We start from the raw sequence: 22,315 nt of genomic DNA on the forward strand, positions 1-22,315 counted from the left end.
TCTCTTCAGTAACAGGAGGGCACGCAGTCGCAATTAGCCCTAAAAAATTATAAGTCTGTTCGCACCTTTATTTAATTTTTTTTCTTTTTTTTTGTCTTCTTGTAGATTTATTCCCGGTTACGGGATACAGCAATGAATCAATGAGTATCTTACAGTCATTCAAATTTGGATTAGTCCTGTTTTTGGTAGTGATTCCGATTACATCTACGTTTCGGCCGAGATTACGACCTTCTTCATGATTCGAATAGGTGGACACTTCTTGAAGTCAGAAAAGGGCACATGTACACACAGGTACATAGGAGTAAATTCTTACAATACAAGATCTTACAGAAATACTTTCCAATTTGCGATCTCTAAACATCGATTTGTGTCCCAATAATTGAATGTATTCATATAGAGAGGTCGAGTCAGTAACACTTTTTATCATGATTATATGAATTGATGAAAGACCACGAGAAATGAGCTTAATTAAATTTATCTACGGTGATTCAAATCACTTATCAACCGCAATGAGAATACCACCGCCTCTAGAGCAGTTACACTCGACAAGATTCCTATCAAACGATATAGGTACCTCATAATAGCTATAGGAAATAACTCATAACTTCTGGTTGCACCATTCAACCAAGTTTCAGTTAGAGTTATAACAGAATACTGACATGTAGGGGAGTTGCTATAAGTGAGGTTACTTGGATGCTATGCAATACCTTATAAATCATCCCCAATATTTTTCAAATCGCCATGTATGAGGAATGTCAATGGAATATGAGGCGACAAATGAAACTTTTTAACACTTGGCTCAAATAGTAACCAGTTCGCGAGAGCACCTGCATCACAAAGTATCGCTCGGAATCCAAGGCCAATAAAATTCAATGCAACTGAACATTGAGAGGCCGATGCCAACATAAAATATGAAAACTTTTATCAGTAGATAAATACTTCTCTATATTCATCGATGCGATTGAATGTTCCTTCGTTAATCGAATTCCTATTCTTAATCGATACTTAGGGTCTCAGGAATATCGACTCGTCAATAAAAACACCATAGACTCTCAAAATTATCGGGACTGCTATCTAAATTCACCTAAGCTCCAACCGCAGGTACCGGTTTTCAGATTCAAAATATCTCTGTATCAGTGTATCTATATAAACTTGCACGGAAATTTCAAACAGTTACTTTCACATTGAATTAAACCGAGTTCCACTTCGATTTCAGACCACGGACGAGCATTGTTTAGTGAGACTACCGATCGTAAAGAACAAGAGGTGTAGGTGTGAGTGATAATATTATTAATCTCTCTATCAGGTAATTGCTGAATGATTCAGTTGACAATTATTTCCATTCAGGCCGAAACGATGAATTCATAATCGAAGTTGTAATTCAGTTTTTAAGTTGTATGATCAAAAACGCTCTATACTGTCCTACAAGTTTTCGCTTAATTTTTCATCCATTGCATGAATGTTTACTGCAATTTTTTCAGAATTTAGGTGAAGTTTAAATATAAGGCGGTAAATTTGGATTAATAGTTCAAATCAACAGTGTTACGATGAAAAATTCTGCAATAAAAATTAATTTGTGTTAAACAGAAATCTCATCAATGACTGGAACTCCTGATGTCATAATATTCAGGATCCAGGGCGAGTCAAAATAGTTCTGATAAATCTTGTATCGAAATTTTTTTTTTTGAGGTGGAGGTGAGTGTCTTTGATGCATTTCTCAGAGTGCATCCAATATGATTCAATATAAGTGTGACGAAAGTAGTAATAAAAGTCTATTTTTCTCCAACAATCCACAGAAACAGATTCATATTTGGCTTTTCATTTTGGAATAATGAATATAGCTATTTCTTTGAAGCCTTGAATTTGAATATCGTTATTTGATGACTTATAACTCTTTTCATAGGCAGATATTGTTGTTCCGGAAAATGGATAAATCCATATTTATTTCGTCATATATTGAAAATGTGCATAATTATAAATGACAGTTTTCTCCGTTCCTTCCATAATCTGCATGACGTAGACGAAACATTTCAGCGTACATCTAGAGTGAAACTTATCATATCAACGTGAAGACAGAAATTTTCATTTCTATTCATTATGTATAGTTCTACAATGTAATAGGTATCTATCCTTTATTTCTGTCCGCTACTATATTACCCTCGAGATCTCCCATAATCTAATAATAATAATAATAATAAAGGTCTTTATTTCTATATCTCATATAACAGTAGTGAAATGTTTACATATTAGAGGGCGAGATTTAGTTCACATGATCTTGGGCAGAATACTGAATTATTAATTAATTATTAAAAAACTGAAACAATTCCAAAACCATGCGTCATAATGATTTTTTTAATTTGAAATATTTTTTATGTCAGTGTGGACCATCGATTGATAGTTACCAAAATTTGTTTTGTTCCTATTTTGAAGGCAATTTTGCAAATAATGCAATACAGTTTTCTAATACCTATAATGTAAAGATATCCCTTGTTCGGAGTTTTTTGATACAAATGAGTTATTTCGAACATTATGAACACAGTTCATAGGGTAAAATAATTTGTGTATCGAAAACTACCCTCCACCAACCCTTCGAAATTGAACTATCTTGATACAGTATGAAAACAACCCGTTGCTCGGGGTTTTCCATGGAAATGGGTTGTTACTAACATGCCCAACAAGACCTATAGGGTGAAATATTTTGTGCATCAAAAACTACTCACTCATCAACCCTCTGAAGTTGAACTATCTTGATACAGTAAAAAGTGTAAAAAATAACCATTGCTCGGAGTTTTTTAGAAATGGGTTGTTACCAACATACTCAACACGAGCTATAGTTTTGAAATATTTTGTGTATCAAAAACTAACCCCGCGAACCAAAAAACAAAAAACACCGAGCAAGGGTTATTTTTCACACTTTTTACTCTATCAAGATAGTAATAATAGTATGAAAATGGGTTAATACCAACATACTGAACACGACCTATAGGATAAAATATTTGTGCATCAAAAACTATAGCCCCACCTACCCCTTGAACTTGAACTATCTTGATACAGTAAAAAATGTAAAAAACAACCGGTGAAATAATTTGTGCATCGAAAACTACCTCCTGCTAACCCTAGAAGTTGAAGTTGAAGTACTCACTAAACCTCCGAAGTTGAACTAACTTGATACAATAAAAAGTGTTAAAAATAATCGTTGCCCGGGGTTTTTTGATAAAAATGGGTTCTTACCAATATACTTAACACGAATAATTATAGGGTTGAAATATTTTGTGCATCAAAAACTACCCCACCTTCAACCAAAAAACAAAAAACACTGAGCAATAGTTATTTTTTTACCACAGATAGTTAAATCAGAGGGTTGGTAGGGGGGGTAGTTTTTAATGCACAAGAAATCTGTGTGTGCCGATATTCACCTTTAATATTATTGTTGGAACGAGAAACATTTTACTATATTCAGTATGTTGGTAACAACCCATTTCCATCGAAAAATCCCGAGCAGCGGGTATTTTTCACACTTTTTACTGTATCAAAGTATTACAATTTCAGAGGGTTGGTGGGAGGCCGTTTTTGATGCACGAAATATATCACAATATGAGTCTCTTCATAAACTTTTTAGGGTGTTCACTCCCAATCTCTGAAACAAAATCAATTAAAAATGAAATCAACGATTTGCTCCTGCGTAAATTCTTGCACTAATTTGTCAGGAGCAAATTAACTAGAAAAAATTGTTGCCTGACAATGAACTCAAAATAAATAACGTTGAAATTATAATTCTTTGTAACGTTTCGGAGTCTATATCAGACTCCTTCATCAGACGAAAAAATCTACTTTTGAAAATCTTCTGAATTGTCGCTTTTTGTCTGACATTAATTGTCTACACACAGAAACAGAGACTGCACAGAAACGTTGATTCATTTAATTTTGAAATTACCGGATGACAGTTCCTTCTTTAGTAAATTGATCCAAATATGATCTATTCCTATCGAACAATTTGCCAAATTATTATCTTGATCTAATAGAATACACGTAGACTCTTTAATTTTTCGTTTAAAATGGTCTGGTTCTGTCATTAAAATTTTTGTGTTGTCCCAATTTTTTCTAGTTAATTTGCTCTTGACAAATTAGTGCAAGAATTTACGCAGGAGCAAATCGTTCGGAATAAATCATTTGTATCAAAAAACTCCGAACTTAGAGTATGTTTTTGGGCGATTTTTAGCGTGTTTCTGGTTACTTGTGGCTTGTGGTTATATTATGTCATCTGAAGTTAACGTTGTATTTTAGCGTGAAACCGCCCAGCAAACCCTGAAACTCAGCCACTGTACAAAAACTGTACAGCGTTTCCTGCACTTGACTGCGCCGATGGTAATGCAGAAACTGTACCAAAACGGGCTGTTCCGCTGAACTGTACAGTACAAAATGCATTTGACATACAGCCACAGTACAGCGTAGCTGCACTTCAAATACAGCGATGGTATTGCAATGAGCTGCATTTCAAATGCAGCAGTAATGTGCGGGAACTGTACAGCAACCTGTACTTTGAATGCAGCAGTCACTGTGCAAAAACTGTACTGCAAGCTGCCCTTCGAATGCAGTAGTCTTAAAAACACATTTGAAACCCAGATGGCGCACACATCACTTTAGTCGCTGCGTTTCCCATCTTTCTACTCTATAATTTTCGCTCAAAATGACAGAGGATAGAGCAAATTCATGTTATTCATTTATATATTTTTTAACACATTTTTTAGATGGAATGAAAAAAAAATTCATATTGGTTGATATTGTTCATGCAAAATTGAATTTTCATGTAACATATCAGGACTTGAGTCGCTTGACTCCATAGCACAATCGTAAGACTCTATTCACACCACGAGTTTTTACCGTCAAGTTTTTACCGGGAGACAACTGGATGAAAAATTATTCATCGGGTTTTATCCGTACGATAGGCGCATTGTGCTCTTGAATCTCGCGGCGATAAGCGCCGCCGAAAGTGCAATCCGGTTGTTTTCGGGTGCGAAAGTGAACCGGAACTCGTGTGAAGGATCCTATTATATCAATATTATACGGTGCTTTTCTTATTCATTGAGTTTGTTCCTCAATTTTACCTTTTATAAGGATTCTAAGGTACCAAGTGAATTCTTAGGGACCCGAGAATTGAGATTGGAATGCGGATCATTTGATAATAAATGTTTGCTATTCGAACCTTCGTACTTATATACATTGCTAGAAACCTAAACCGAAAGAAACGACAACTCTACCTGATCATAATGAAAGAATCAGTTTTTTGCTCTTACATCAAGTAACCAAAGCTAACCTTAACTAACCTAAGCTAACCTAAAATAAACGAAGAATTAGGAGAATGGAGAATTGAATTGAAATTAATAAAAGTATCTTATTTCATCTGAAACTTCCATCGGCTAAATATGACGGTGCCAAAGAAATCTCTTTTAGTCATCAATATTATTCATTCTATGCTCACAACTGACAAACATAAAATTAGAGTATAATAAACATTATCCAGAATACACTTGATTGAAACTAAAGGTGGCGTAACTTTTGAACCTAATTTTGAAACCACTTATATTGAATTCGCCCCGTCAAATTACACAAAGCTGCCACTAGAATAGACTCAACATTAGAACTTCAAAATGCCGTTACTTTTGGACAAATGGTTTTCTAACGTTGAAACCACTTAATGAACTCGTCTCCTCAGAATACAGAAGATAGAATACCTCCTGTACAAAAAATCGACTTCCGCTAAAGCGTTGTCGAGCCCAAAATCATTACAACTCCATTCACATTCATTTTAGCACTCGGTTGGGCATAAAATAATTTTCACAAGATCAGCTTGGTTATCATCCATGAATAGAATTCTTTGACAAAACTTTCTCAGGAATTTTTTTTTTATAGCAGGGGGAATCTGCGACCGTGAAAAACACGGGGCTCTATCTCTCGCCCAGAGGAACCCATTTCTAGGGAACACTGTGGGGTTACTCACTCTTCCGAGTTTGCGACCCACTAAACCTATCCTGCTTTTTTGGTTTCGGGCATTTGCCTATAAACCATTTATCCCTTGATCGGTTAATTTCTTCTTGCACATTGTCGTGCTAGGGTTTTCATGTTCGTCCATTTCGGATATCTCTTCTTAGTATAGTTTTAATAAGTTTAAGTTCTCATTTATATCTCTCCTCAATTGATCTCGCGGTCTCCTTCTGTAAATTCTCATTCTTCCTCTGTCTTCCTCCGGATCGTAGTCCACTAGTCTCCTGAGCTCTTCGTTTGGATGTTCCTTCGCTGTTTCGAATAACTTTTCAGCTTTCCTCTTCATAAATTCGGTGACGGTTTCCCACTTAAAATCTGTTTGTTCTGGATATATCTGTTTGTTCCTGACAAACCAAGGCGCACCTATGGCACATCTTAGTAGCTTGTTTTCTGTTGCCTGAATTCTTTGTAAATTGCTCTATTCCGCGAATCCCCAAGCACCTGATCTATAAGTCCTTTGCGGTCTAGCAACGGCTTTGATTATTTTCAATTTTGTCTCATTTGACATGTGGCTCTTTCTACCTATCAGCGGGAAGAGCATATTCATCGCTGCCTTGGTTTTGTCAACGGCTTGTTTGATATGGCTTCTCCAAGTTAGACCTTTGTCTAGGGTGATACCTAAATATTTCGCTTCGTTTTTCCATTCGATTTCTTCTCCATCTACCTCTGGATTTGTTGTAGTTCTCAGTCTCCTCTTTTGCAGTAATATCGCTTGGCTCTTTTGTCCGTTGAGCTTTATTTTTCATTTAATACACCAGTCATTTATTTCATACATAGCTTCTTGTAATTTTCCTACTATGATTTCTGGCTTGCGATGTCGCATTGCGATTCCCGTGTTGTCGGCGTATAGTGTCAGCATAGTCCCTGGAGATTTTGATATATCGTGAATATATATGTTATACAGTAACGGCCCAAGTACTGACCCTTGAGGCACCCCTGCTTCCATATATCTGGTTGTGGAGTTTTCTCCTTCCACTTTCACGTAGAATCTTCTGTTCCTCCAAATAATTCCTTATCAACTTGCACAGTTTGATTGAATATCCAGCATATCTCATTCTGTAAATCAATCCTTCATGCCATACTCTGTCGAATGCTCTGGCGACATCTAGTAGTACAAGACTAGTTGCTTGTTTATTTTGGAATCCTTCTGTTATGTATTTTGTGAGTCTCAGTAATTGTTGTTCTGTTGAGTGATCTCTTCTGAATCCGAATTGCTCTGCTGGAATGAGATTCAGATTTTCAGTTTTTTCTGTAAGCCTCCTAGCGATTATTCTTTCTACTACTTTTCCTAGGGGTGGACAATAAACTTATCGGCCTGTAGTTTTGGGGGAATTTTTTATCTTTGCCTGGTTTGTTGAACACTATGATTTCTGCAGTTTTCCACTTTTTCGGATAGTGTTCAGTCCTCATTATACCGTTTGCAATATTTGTGAGAGCAGCTATACCTTTTCTAGGTAATTTCTTCAACATAACATTCGTTATTTTATCACTTCCGGGAAATTTTCTATTTTTCAAGCTTCTGATTATCTCCTTTATTTCGAATGGAGATGTTGGTTTTTCTATTTTGTCGTCTACTGGTGGTTCGTCTATTTCTTCTTCGTTGTTCTCAACTAGTTCTTCCAGATCATCATTATCGTCATCAGGTCTGTAATTTATTCTTGATTCTCTTTCGATCGAGTCCGCCAGTGCTTCTGCTTTATCGATATTCGTATATGCCATTCCTCTTTCTCCGTGGAAAGGATGTATTTTAGTCTTTTCTCTTCTCAGACATTTTTGCATTTTCCATGCAGAATGATCGATATTATTTAGTTCTTGAACTCTTTTGTTCCATCTATTTGTTCTCATATCCTTCAGGGCATTTTTTAGAACTTGGCTGTGTCGGTTTAGATTTCTCTTATTCATATCTGTTTTGTTGAGCCTGTATGTTTTTCTTAGTCTCCGATTTTCCCTGATGAGATCTTTGATTTCTCTGGGTGTATCACCGTGTGGATGTATCGGTGCTGGTCTCGTTATTTTCTTTGTGCTCCTTTTGTAGGCATCTAGTATATTCTTTTCTAGTTTATCAACTGCTCTTTCTAGGTCTTCCGGTGTGTTGATTGTTGGTATTTCTGTTACCTCCGATTGTATCAGATGGCTATATTTAGTCCAATCGGTGTATTCTCTTGTTTGCATTAGTTCTCTTCTTGGCCCTTCTCCTATTGTTAATTCGATGGGGTTGTGGTTAGAGGTTCCGTCCCACAAGGTCTCTATCAAGAATTCTCCAGTGATATTTTTCATAATTGCGATATCAATTATGTCTGGTAATCCATTTCCGAATGCTAGGTACGTTAGTTCTTCAGGTCCAATAACGATAGCTTCATGTTTTTCAGCGAGATCTTTCAGTTTTCTGCCATTTATGTTTTCCATCCTGCTGTTCCATTCTGGAGATTTGCGATTAAAATCTCCAATGCAGATTTTCGGGTTTGTTCCATCTAGTAATCTAGTTAGTTGTTGATTTCTTCTTCCAGTAAGTTATTTGAGGGACTTTTATATGCCGATGTGACTTCGACTCTTTGTCGATTCATTTCAGCAACAATCGTCACTGTTTCTATTTGTGACTCGTCAGATCTTCCTTTGAAATAATGTTTCAGATCTCTTCTAACCAGTAAGGCAACACCTCCCCCAGTATTTGTGATTCTGTCACATCTATATTTCTCATAATTCATGATGTTCAATCGCGTATTTGGTTTTATTCTTGTTTCCTGTAAGGCTATAATATCAGGTTTTCTCTCTGATATTATTTCTTCTATCTCGGATTTTCGAGTTCTGACCCCGTTTATGTTCCAGGAGACTATTAAGGGAATTTTTCCTAGTTGTATGTTCCATTATTTCAGTTTACTGAACATTCCTCGGAGTTTTTTCTCCATCTCTCTTTCAATTTTCAAAATGATTTTGTTGAAAAATTTTTCAGTAAAAGTGTCTAAATCAGATTCAGAGACTTTTCTGTTTTCTTTTGTTTTGTTGATTGTAGGTTTAGCTTGGAGCATTTTCGGTTGCTCCTTCTTCTGTACTGGTTTGGGTACTTCTTTTTTCTTGTCGTCTGCTTTGGAGAGGGTGGGCTTCTTTTTCTCCTGGACTTTTTGAGGAATCGTGCTCTGGTGAGCCGATTTCCGGCCTGTTTTCCTCTTCCTTGTCACTAATTTGAATTCGCTACATCCTTTGTAGTTTGCTGGATGGCCTTCTTCACCGCACAGAACGCATGTGGCATTTCTCTCCTCACCATTTCTGGTAAGTTCGCAATCTTTTGTGCAATGATTGCCCAAACATTTGACGAATCTGTATGGAAAAGAGCACTTGTTTTGGGCATGTCCGTACCTCTGGCATATTCCACTACAATGCAGAGATTGTAGAGGCGTCGAAAATCTCCTTTCTCTGAGTTTTGACCAGGCATAAGGGTATAAACTTTTCGGTTTTATTGGATGTCATTCTGGACACCACGGCGTCATGGATTCCTTGGACCTTTAGATCATTTTTTATTATATCTAGGTCAGCATCTATTGGGAGATGCCTTATGACTGCGTAGATCTTTTTCTCTTCCTCCATCTGGTAGGTGAAGTACTCCTTACCAATCTGGTCCAAATATTTTGTTATGTTTCTGTAGTCATCCACAGTCGAAGCTACGATCCTAATTCCGTCTTTTACGACGGTTGCTCTGTTGTAGCTGATTTTCTTCATGTAGAGAGCTTTTGAGATCTCTACCCAATCGGCTGTACCCATCGTCGTGATGGGTGGAATTTCATCTTTTTTAGGTAATTCCGTTGCTTTTTTTGCGGTCTAGTCGTCTGAAGATGAACTTTCTTTACGCGCGCGTTTTGTGGGCGGCGCGTTCTGGGTTTTTGCAACTTGAGTTGCAAGATTTTTCTTCTTTTCCGGTTCTGGAGCTACTTCCTGTTTGGAGGAATTTTTGGGGACTGTTACCGGCTTTGCAATTTCTGCAAATGTGGGGGATTTCTGTGACGTAATCTGTTTTGCAATTTCAGCAAAACTAGGGGATTGAGGCTCTTTATTCTTATTAACTTCCTCTCTCAAGAAGCGTATCTCCCCGACCAACTGAGCCACGGTTTCAGTTAGTTTATTTATTTGAGCCTTCAACTGCCCATTTTCTTGTTTGAGCCTTACAAGCTCCTCGTGTTCGCCGTCGCTGAATTCTTCTGCATCGTTCGCTTCCATATAGAAACCCTCGTTATCTGAGGTTTCCGACATGGTTTTATACTCAGATTTCTCAAAATGTCAAACAATTTGAAAATAATAAAATATTCAGGAATCTTCACTGAAATAGTCTAATATAAAACTATGGTATGAAGCCGAAATTTTTCTACGCTATGAGAAAAATCTTCTCCATTTGCTTGTCCCAGGTAGTAACCGGTCTTCCGCGCCTTCTTTTTCCCGTAACCTTTGCTTCCCATACTTTTATAGCGATTTTTCGTGATTCATCCTATTCAGATGTCCCCACCAACTCAATTGTCTCTTCTCTATGAAATCCTGCAGAGGTTGTATTCCGATGTCTTCCCTGATTAGATCGTTTCTCACCCTGTGCATCCTTGTTATTCCCTTCACTTTTCTTAGATATTTCATTTCCATTGCCTGCATTCTGCTTTTTGTCTTTTATCAATTTTATCAATATTTACGATTCGCACGCGAATGTAAGTATTGGTCTATAAATCGCTTTGTATACATTCATCTTAGTACTTCTTGATATTTCTTTCCTATTCAGGAAGTTCTCATTCATGGCATGGTATATCTTCAATGTGTTCTCCAATCTACTGTTTATTTCCAGATCTTGTTTTCCATTTTCTTCTATCTGCACACGTATTTGAAAGTTTTTAATTCATTCCGATAACAAATATAGAACCTACACAAACTTCACAGACGGAATCAAATATTCCGTAGCTTTGTTAGTGGGCACTTTCACTTCAACTTTCTCTTCCGCTTTCTCTTTTTTATAGCACTAGGAGTTTTTGTAATTAGAACGGTTGGCACTCATGAAATTTCGTTTATGTCATAACGCCCAAAGATTATAGAGTAGAAAGATAGGAAACGCCCTCATATCGCTAGTACTGAAAACCGACTACATTTTGACCAGAAAACAAACATCCTGAGTGAGAAAACAAAAGGATGGTTTTGTTTTGTGACCAGAATGTTAGTTTTCATATGAATATTGTTTGGAATCGATTGGCATCAATGAAATACGCTGTTGGGTGTGATAAATTTTTATTTGCAATTTATAAAAAATTCACAAAAATTTTAAATTATGGAAAACGAATAGAGCTTTGACTAGGATACAAGAGTACATGATTATCTGCTATAGGTACGTCAAAGGTGTTTTTTTTTTTGTGAAAACGTTTTGAATTAATATACTGAGTTGAGTTTGTACAATTTATATCAGAACCACAATTGAAAAAAAACATTTTTTCATCTGAAAATATTCAGTGCTGCAGTACGGACGCCACTGGTAAAATAAAAAGAAATGAAAGAATAACAGTATTTGATTCAAAATATTCAAATACTGTTATACACAGTATTTGATTCAAAATATGGAAATGGTATTTCCGTATTAATCGACTACTATTCCATGAATCAGTTAACAATATAATGTGAATATGTTCCTACAAGTAGGTATATCGTATAGTCTCGGTAGCTAGGACGGTTGCAGCGAAGACTCAGTAATGCGATGTCCCCACGTACTCGCGAGTTCGAATCCGGGCCAAGTGTAAAAACTTTGTAGTAAGTATGGATGGAAATGAGAAACAACACAGAAAAATACCATCTGCGTCTGAGTGTAAGACATTGGGTTCTAGGACATTAAAATTCTAATAGATAGGATAGCCAACGTCGTGGTAAATTTTTGTACCGTTGAGATAGCTAATGACGGTCCCAACGGGATATCCATTGGACGTCCGCGATGTACGTCCGAATTCGGTTCGAAGTTGTGACATTTGTACGTCCCTCGGATGTCCATAGAACGTCCATTGTACCAGAAATGGACGTCCCATGGATGTCCGTAATGTCCGAAGAGGACGTCCTATGGATGTCCATAGGACTACTTTGTGCTATTAGGGAAGAAATGATAATATGCAAAAAGTGCTCCTTGACGCTCAAAACCTATTTCTCGAATTTCATAAAAATATTTGAAGCAGTGTGAGAGTTATTAATAAAAAACATTTTTTTTTTCTATAATTTTAACACCCCGTACTTCGGAGAGGAAACATTTCTCGAAATATGTTTATATGACAAACTAGGGCTTATTTTCGATGTCGTGGTTAAAATTTCTTGGTTACGATCTGGACCACCCTGTATATTGAAGGCAATTGAGAATCTTTGAATGGACGTATAAAAGTCATAATTTCCCGTAAATGAGCCCTTTATGTGAGGGATGCTTCCTGCATGCAACAATTTATGTGGATAAACAGTTCCCAATCGACTTGCAGTAAAATGTTCATTGCACATTATGTAGTCAGTAGTGTTTGCAGGCCTTTACGCCCTGAAAATTTTATCCACTTCGTAGCACTGAAAATAAAAATCAATGAATGACCGAGTCACATGTTACCAGTTTTAATACTTGCATTCCCATTTTCCTTAGTAAAATTTGTTTCATTTGATCCACAGTTCTTCATCATACAATAATTTTCGAACGATATTCTGAGGTTTTCGCCAAGAAATTAGACAAAAATTTAAATAATCAGCAACTAGAACGCCAGAACGGGCTCGAAAAACAAAAGGCGATACGAGGTTGTCTATGGATACGAGAATCAAAACATTCAAAACCTGTTTGATCAAAATGGCCATATGACTCTGACATCTCGCAAAATTTCATGTGTCCCTCGAATTAAAATTTTAACCAGTTTTAGGGCCTTAAAAACACATTTGAAACACAGATGGCGCTCACATAACTTTAGTCGCTTGGTTTCCTATCTTTCTACTGTATAATCTTTTATAACGCCGTTGCCACAAGTAATATCAACTAAGATTACAAAAATGCCGAAAAGTTATTGAAAAAGAGCGAAGGGTTTCAGAGAGTGCTATGTATTTAACATTCAGGTCCGCTCATTCAAATAGTAGGTAACCCTGATATTCTAATAACTACAGTATATATTTTTGTTGAATAATTCAACATTCTTGTAATTATCCGTTAATTCTTTCGAGATACCATTCCCTACTACTGCATCAGATGCATTTCATCTTCCTGTTGATTTTGTAATCTACAACTGATTTAACGTATTCATCCTTCAGCCAAAGAAGATAATCAAAATTAACTCTCCTCAAGCTAATGATTATTATGTGTCACTAATTCAATCATCTTCCATAGCAAAAATAAATAGATTTTAAAACTAAACTCTTGTATTTTCCATGCAAATAACTAAATTTGGTAGGTATGCCTTCAATCAATTTGTATAAACGTCAATTATGTTCGTCACATATTTTCGACTTCTTATTTTCCGAAATGATTAGACATTGTGATAAAATACGTAATTACTGAGACTTTTACGTAGAAAGGACAACATAGCGCTGATTTGAAACCCAAAAATGTTTCGACTAGCGTCATAACACCACATTTTGTTCTACGACAACAATTTATTACTTCGAAATTCAAACTGGCTAAAAGAATTAATACAGATTAGAGAAAATATTTGTATAAAATATATGATTTCAAACTCGAAAGAAAAAATAAAAAATTTAAAGTGTCTGAAGGATTACTCAATTGCTCGAGAAGAGTTGATGAACTGTTCTGAAGTTTATTTAATGGTAGGGTAACTGGAAATTGTTTAATGGACGAACAAAATGAAAAGCGATAATAAAGGTACGACTTACCTATGGTGTGATGTGAAGAGACGAGCTGGCCAGCTTTATGAAAAGCATCCAAAGATGGGTCCACTCTCGAAATTATTTTCAACAGCGAGAAATACTTTACTTTATTTCGTAAAGTGTAAAAATGCGAAAAAAATCGATCCCAGTGTTTTAGCGAAGTCTGCGGTGATACTGAATTGATACATGTATTCACCACTCCTGGTCAGGAAACTGTCGAACCTTTATCTAGATGCGCGATTATGATTGAAAGACCCATACAAAAAAAAAAACAATAACTCCCAAGTACCCTAAATGAACATTGGTAAAAGAACCAAAAGATGAACATAGATGCACAAAACTGAATATCAAGTTTAATACATACATTTACAGAAAAAATGAAATTACTAGAGAGCCTGTTCAATATTGTTGATTTTATTTTATCCGAATCAAAAAAGAAACCAAAAAAATGTATGCTCAGCATCCTTCTTGATGAGAAGTTTGTTCAACTAGAATACGATACTGGCGCAGCAGTCTCTTCCATTTCCTACGATCATTTCAGCAATTTGCCACCAAAGTAATCTTAAAAGTACACTGACTCTGAAGACCAAGGTGAAATTATACATTCTACTTCCGAAGATAAATATGAAAATCAGAAAACATTGGGAATTTTATATGTACTCCTTGGACAGGTAGAACCAATTTTCCGAAGAGAATGGGTGTAAGATATCAAAATCAGTCCTCCAGAAATCAGCCAGATACAGCAAAAAGTCGAATATTTTCTAGAAGATAAGTCTCGAATTCTAACTCGATTGTGTAATGAATTCATTGATATTTTTGAACCTGAAATCGGTAGAATCAATAACAATCGCACGAAATCATCCCTAAAAGATAACACGAAACCAATTTATTTCACCGCTAGAAAAATTCTGTATGTGATTGAAGGATAAGTGAAAGATGAGATAGACTGTTTAGAGAGGGTATAATAACAAAAATTGCATACAGTGAATGTGGTACTCCCATAGCTCCAAGAGTTAAAAAAGACAATTCGTCTATGTGCTGACTTTAAAATCACTCTGAACAAAGTTCTGAAGGATGATCGGTATCCAATACCTGATTCGGAAGATATTTTTGCCAATACTATCAGAGGTGGGAAAACCTTCCTAGAACATTAGACATCAGGCCAGCATCTCTACATATGCCAATGGATGTAGTGCTAAAATTCAAGCTATCACTACTGCAGAAGTTGACTACAAGGTGAATCATCTTATGAATATAATGAAATATTTCCGAATGGAAAGAAGGTTGTATCTGCAATTTTGAAACGTTATATCACCAAAACCATATCGGATATACCAGGAGTATGCGTTTTTTATATGATATCGAAATGCAAGTTATTTGCTGATCATTTTCAAAGGTTACCGAATTGAGAAGTTGGTTAGGATAAGTTAACTATTGTGGGAGATTTCTGAAAGATCTGGCATTTACTACAAAAATGTAATGAAGAAAGAGATCACATCCAATGATTCAACTATTATATAACGTATCGATCTACAAATTAACATGCTAATGCTGATGCTTTATCTCGATTACCTGAAAAGGAAATACAATATCCGAATCTATCTACAGTATATAGATTGCCTAGTATACCTTTATCTTTGTGCTTTTAGCTTTTAGACATCTCCTTCTCACTTATAAAGCTGTTGTTCATCATATGGTATAACCTCATTGTACTTGCTAATTTCTACGTCTTGTTTTCCATCCTCTATTATTTCTACTCCCAAGTATCTAAACGTCTTCACCTGTTCGATCTTTGTTCCGTCCAATCTTATGCTCAGTTGATCTCCTATCACCATAACTTTCGTCTTGGTTTTATTGACTTTCATCCCGAAATCTCTGATGACTTCATCCCGGATGTCCATGTTTCTCTGCAGATCTTCTTCCTGTTCATTGATTACGATGGTGTCATCTACAAAAGCGCATTCCGATATTTCCACCCCCTCCATATTTTTGTATCCAACCTGAAACTTCTTAGTTCTCTTCGTGCATTACTTCAGAATTTCATTCATAAATATTAGGAACAGCACTCAAACTTCTTCCCTGTCTCAATCCCGTTTTTGTTTGGAAGGTTTTTGATGTTCTATTCAAACTTATTACACGATTTCTGTTGAATTTGTAAATATTCTTCAGGACTTTCATCAGCTTTTCCCATATTTCTCTGTTTTGAATTATAGCCCATAGTTTTTCTCTTTTTATCTCATCAAAGGATTTCACTAGGTCTATAAAGCCTATATATAGTATCTTGTTCTCCATTCTTGCTTTCTCGAAGTGTATCTTCATAGTAAAAACATGATCTTGGATACTTCCTCCTCTTCTGAAGCCGCTCTGTGTTCCTTCTAGTGTTTTTTCGATTTTCTCTCTGATCTTTCTGTCCAATATTTTCTCATATATTTTCATAGCAGTGCACAATAAAGTTATTCCTCGATAATTACTTCAATCTTGTTTGCACCTTTTTTATATATCGGAACTATTAGGGCTGTTCGCCAATGTTCTGGGATTATTTCATCTTTCCAAACCCTATTAAAAACCCTCAGTAAACTTTCCAATCCATTCTGTTCTAAGTTCTTGATCATTCCCGAGGTTATCTTGTCACTTCCAGGCGCCTTCCCATTCTTCAACGTTCCTACAGCCCGCATCAGCTCTTTAAGTGTTATTCCTCCTTCTTTACCAACTTCAAAATTTCCAGGTGGTTTGTATCGATCTTTTATTTCGTTCTGATGATCATTCAGTAGTTTTAAAAAAATATTCTCTCCATTTCTCCATCATTTCCTCATCTCCCGTTAACAGAATGCTATTTTTACTCTTTATATTCACATTTCTATTCTTTCTTTCGCTTCTTTGTGCTTTTAGAGTTCTGTAGAATAGTTTTTGATTTGTCTTATAGCTGTTTTCCATTTTCTCCCCAAACTTTTCCCACTTTTCCTTTTTCAGAGATAGTATAAAGGCCTTAACATTCTTTGTCTTCCTTCTTTATAATTGTCTGAGGTTCTGTTGCTTAGATACTTCTTCCATTTTGCCTTTTTAAATTTAATTGCTCTTTCACTTCTTAATTCCACCATGCTGTTTGCTTCTTCTTATTCGATTTTTTATAACTTCCACAAACCTCACTTGCCGATTTTATGACTATATTTTTGAATTCGTTCCACATATTATTCATTGTTGTCATTTGTTGAGTCATTTCTGTGATATCTTTTCCGCTCAAATTTCATTTCCGTCCCTTTTTTGTACCTTGCTGCTACTGTTCTATTTAATTGTCTATGTGCTCTCAGGCATTCGTCTTCTATTTTCCTTTTTTTGCTTTTATTTTTCTTAATGCCTCTATTCATATCCACTTTCATCTTAGTTACTACTACGTAATGATCGCTCCCATTTTCTGGCCCCCTTCTCACTCTTGTATCTATAATATTCGATCTTTATTCTCTTTATAGTTGAACATAATCTATTATTGATTTCTCCCCACGACTTTTAACCTATCTTGTGTATCTATGTATGTCCTTGTGTTCAAATAAGAAATTGGTTATTGATATACTATTGAGTAAACAAAAATTAAGCAGTCGCTCATCATTATCATTCCTAACCGTTTCTCCAAATCGTCCCATCACTTCTATATACATCCTGTCTCCTCCATCCACACTACAATTGAAGTTGCCCAAGATAATTATTGTTCCCTTCGCTTCTCCGGTGATCGTTGCTAGTTGCTCCCAAAATTTCCCTTTAGTTTCCTTTTTGTCATCTTCATTAGATCCATAAATCACTATTATAGTATTTATTCTATCATTCAGGTCCTTGGTTTCTACCGATAAAATCCGCTCTGACCAACCTCTTCATTCATATACACTTTCTGATATTCTCCCGCTTATCTTCACTTATCATCAAAAAGAATGACAAATGCGAGATCAAAAACTATAGGCCGATATCGATCCTGTCCAATTTTGCCAAGGTATACGAGGAGGTATTGTATAGAAGTATGCGTCAGGGTGTACAGTCCCACCTGGCTGAGGGTCAGCATGGTTTTGTGCGAGGTAGATCGACTATCACAAATCTGGCCACCTTATCACATTATATTACAGAGACTGTAGATGATGGTGGTCAAGTAGATGGGATTTATACTGATTTTTCAAGGTCGTTTGATTCGGTGGATTTTGATGTGCTTCTCAGAAAACTGTCTTCATTCGGTTTTTGTCCTGCTTACGTGAGGTTTATTGGATCCTACTTGAAGTGAAGATATAACTATGTTTTTTATACTGGTTTTCGGTCCTTTGAATATGAACTGGAAACTGGGGTTCCTCAGGGATCGAATCTTGGCCCTCTACTATTTGTGATATTTTTAAATGATCTCTTAAATTCCCTCGGATGCATGGCTTTGGCGTATGCTGATGATTTAAAGTTGTTCCTGAGAATATGTGGTGTGGATGATCTGAGGATGCTCCAGTTCAGTTTGCAGATTGTCTGGGATTGGTGTAAGAGGAATGGGCTAAAATTGAACTTCAAGAAATGCTTCCAGATGTCCTACACTAGGAGACTCCTGCCCTTGGTTGCCAATTATTTCATTGGGGACCACTTTCTTGCACGTGTAGATCAAATACGCGGTCTTGGTGTATTATTTGACAGTTCGTTGAGCTTCTTTCCTCATATTAATGGGCTGTGTGCCTCTGCTTGTAGAACGCTGGGTTTTGTCTTTAGATGCTCTAAAGAATTTGATGACATAGAGCTATTTAGAAAACTTTATTTAACTCTGGTTATTAGCAAGCTAGAGTATGGTAGCATCATTTGGTTTCCTACGTATGATTGTCACGGTTGACCTCTAGATCTGCTCCCGTCTTTCGTTTGCCGACACCTCGCACTAACTTGTTGATTCGTGCACCAATTTATCGTGCGTGTAAAAGTGCAAATGACCTGAGATTGAATATGTTTCCTTGATTGTTATGGACAAGTGTTATGATTATTTTTCTTGTTTTTTTTTTTTGTTCATCCTTTGGTTGGTACATTGTGGGGAATTTTCTGTATATGTATATTATTTTTCAGGTTGCGAATTTTCTCATTTTGTTTAATATGTTTTTTATTTTACCCTGTAATTGGGAGTACTCCTGTTGGGTAATAAAGTTATATTATTATATTATGACTTTAGCCTTGCTTTCACACTCCTCTCCAAAGGAAAATTCACTTATCCCAGATATCTCAGATAAAAAAAGGATTAAGCTCTGTTGGAGCCCTTTCCAGGTTTTCGGGCTCGTGGTGGTGGTCGGGTCCGGGTCGCTCCTCGGCTCCTTGTTGTAGGTTGGATTCCTGCTCCACCCGCACTTCCTCTCGGAGTTCCTCTGCATTCCCCATGTACTTGCGTACAGTTCTCGCCGTTCCGAGCAGTACCGCCTTCTGCATGACTTTATAAATATTTTCGTCCCACTGAAGTTTTCTCAAATTCTCTAGTAGTTTCTTCGGTATCAGGCCTGTAGATGAAATGACAATAGGGATAGTCTTTATATCTTTCAGTTTCCACTGTCTTCTGGTTTGTTCCTCGAGATCTCTGTATTTTGAAATTTTTTCAGTGTGTCTATCTAGAAGATTGTTATTATTTGGAATTGCCACGTCGATGAATAGTGCTGTGTCCTCATCCTTATTGAGCAATATGAGGTCTGGTCTATTGTGGGTTTTTTTCCGGTCTGTGAGAACAGTGCGATCCCAGTAGAGCTTGTGCTGTTCGTTTTCCAGCACTGCATCTGGATGGTAATTGTAATAAGGAACCTTTTTCGGAGTTAGAAGTTGGTGTTTTAGTACCAATTCTTGGTGAAGAATCTTGGCAACAGCATCATGTCTATTTTTGTACTCCGTGCCCGCGAACTTCTGACATCCCCCGGTGATGTGCTGGATAGTTTCATGTGTCGCACAGTCATAACGACAGCTATCGTCCGCCACTGAGGCATCCTTGGCGATGTATTTCATGTAATTTCTTGTTGCAATCACCTGATCCTGAATAGCGAGCATGAAGCCCTCTGTCTCAGGAAACAACCTTCTGGAAGTCAACCAGTAGTTCGACGCAGGTATGTCGACGTAATCATGGTTGACCTCATTCTGGTGCCTCCCATGCAAAGGTTTGCCAATCAGTTTCTGCATTTTACTTTCTGCAGAGTGTTTCCAAGTGATCCTGGTGTAGCTTTAACAGTGTAGAAGTATCAGCAACACAAACTACTCGATGGAGTTCTGACGAAGCTGCCTTCAATTTCCTGGGATATACGGTTGGACAAATCGACAATTCCTCTACCCCCAAGATGTCGTGGCAGCTCTGTCCGTTCTATTGAGCTTTTGGGGTGATGTTTATTGTTTATTTTTCTCTGTAAAGCTGCTAAATCGGTGGTCGTCCAAGAGATAATACCAAATGAATAGCTCAGCGCCGAGCAAGCGTAGGTGTTAATGGCTTTGATCAGATTCTTGCTGTTAAGACCAGTTCTCATTATCCTCCTCAATCTTCGGGTGAACTCCTCCGTTAATTCTTTCTTCATCTGGGTCTGATTGATTTTTCTTGCCTGTTTTATGCCTAGATACTTGTATGTGTCTCCTTCATCTAATTCTTCAATTTCTGCACCTTCCTTGAGTTTGAACGTACCATCTTCTATTTTCCCTCTCGTTATGTTTAGCAGTCGACATTTTTCTAGTCCAAACTTCATTTTGATGTCTTCCGAGAAGCCTTCCACCGTTTTCAGCATCAGTTGCATTTGTTTTTTGGTAGATGCGAAGAGTTTCAAATCGTCCACGTAAAGGAGATGATTCAGTTTCATCATAGTTCTACTGCCGCTCTTGATGTAAAATCAGTAGTCCGTAGAATTCAATCTATGAGACAAGGGATTCAGGGCCATGCAGAACCACAGAGGGCTCAGCGAGTCTCCTTGGAAAATTCCGTGTCTTATTGGAATAGGTCTTGTTGTAATGGAGCAATCTGCTGCTTTCATTTGAAGATTAGTACGCCAGGTTGACATGGCGTTTTTCAGGAACTTAACAATATTGGAATCCACCTTGTAAATCTTCAAGATCGTCAAGAGCCATTCGTGAGGTAAAGAATCGAATGCTTTTTTGTAGTCTATGTACGCAGCGTAAAAATTCCTTCGCTTGGAGAACGCTTGATTGCAGATAACTGAATCTATTATTAGTTGTTCTTTGCACCCTCGGCTGTCTTTCGTGCATCCTTTCTGTTGCATGGCGATGAAGTTAGTCCTTTCGCAAAGGTTGTGAATTCGGTATGAAATGCACGATGTGATTAATTTGTACATCGTTGGAAGACATGTTATTGGTCGGTACTTAGATGGGTCTTCTGTATTCCTTTGGTCTTTAGGTAACAGGTATGTTGTGCCATGTGTAAGGAATACTGGCATTCTTTCAGGATTTTCAATGACATCATTTATTGCGGCGGTCAATTTGTCATGCATGATCCAAAGTTTCTTGATCCAGAAGTTCTGTAATCCATCAGGCCCAGGTGCTTTCCAGTTGTGCAGTCCTCTGATAGCTGATTTTAATTCTTCAATTGTGATCATGTTATGCTGCATCGGCTTATATTTTATAGCTTCAGATTTTTCATCTTCAATCCATCCGGTATCTCCATTGAACTGAGGTTTCGTTGATAATTGTTCGGTCCAGAATGATTCAATGGCTTCCTTTGGTGGTAACTTTCCATTTTCTCCATCCGACGATGTGAGTGACCGGTAGAAAGATTCTTCCGACCTTCCGAATGAATTATTGTCTCTTTTCCGTCTATAATTGCTTTTATATCTCCTCAGGCGTTCTGCATACAGACTTAATTTTTGCTTCAGAGTGTCGAGGCAATGGTGAGCTGTAGCATTCTCCGTCTCTCGTTCTGTGTGTGTCTTGTTTCTATCCATGATCTCTTTGGCAGCTTTCAAAACCTTTTTTCCCGTTCAAGTACTCCGTCAGTCGTCCAATGTCTCTTCTTAGCCTTTCTGTTTTGTGTTGAAGACGTTTCTGCCATGCTGGCTTGTGTAATTTGTGTAATTTTGGACCATCGTTGTTCGTTCGGCGAATTTTTGCCCCTATGGTTTTCGGAGTCGTTAGCGCTGCACAGTGAAAAACTAGATGCAGATTCCAATGAACTTCCGTTCTGTAGGTATTCAGATAAAACGTCCTTATTCAATGTGTCGATTATAAGTGACAGTTTCTTGGATGTATTGAGTCGTGGAGGTGCTACTCGATGAAGAGGATCTGTTCCTTCCAGTTCGGCAAAGTATCTCCTCATGTCAGAGTCAACTTGTCGGTGGAGCTCTTCCCTATCGTCCTGGTGTTCAGGCTCACTTGCATTGCAAGATGGACTTTGAGTATAAGTTTCTTCGGCCTGTTGTTGCCCAGGCATGTGAATTTCATCAGAGGTGTTGGTGTTGTTCTCTATTGT

At 37.1% G+C, this 22,315-nt stretch overlaps 1 protein-coding gene across 1 annotated transcript in view; it reads left to right on the forward strand.

Moving 5' to 3' along the window:
* Positions 1–1,034: 1,034 nt before the first annotated feature.
* LOC123306773 (chitooligosaccharidolytic beta-N-acetylglucosaminidase) overlaps positions 1,035–22,315 on the forward strand; it is a 79,275-nt gene continuing 57,994 nt past the window's right edge. The window contains exon 1 of the mRNA XM_044888911.1: positions 1,035–1,306. The gene's annotated coding sequence lies outside the window, so the exon portion shown is untranslated. The remainder of the gene's footprint in view (positions 1,307–22,315) is intronic.

This window comes from Coccinella septempunctata, chromosome 2 (genome assembly GCF_907165205.1).
Source record: "Coccinella septempunctata chromosome 2, icCocSept1.1, whole genome shotgun sequence".
Taxonomy (NCBI): Eukaryota; Metazoa; Arthropoda; class Insecta; order Coleoptera; family Coccinellidae; genus Coccinella; species Coccinella septempunctata.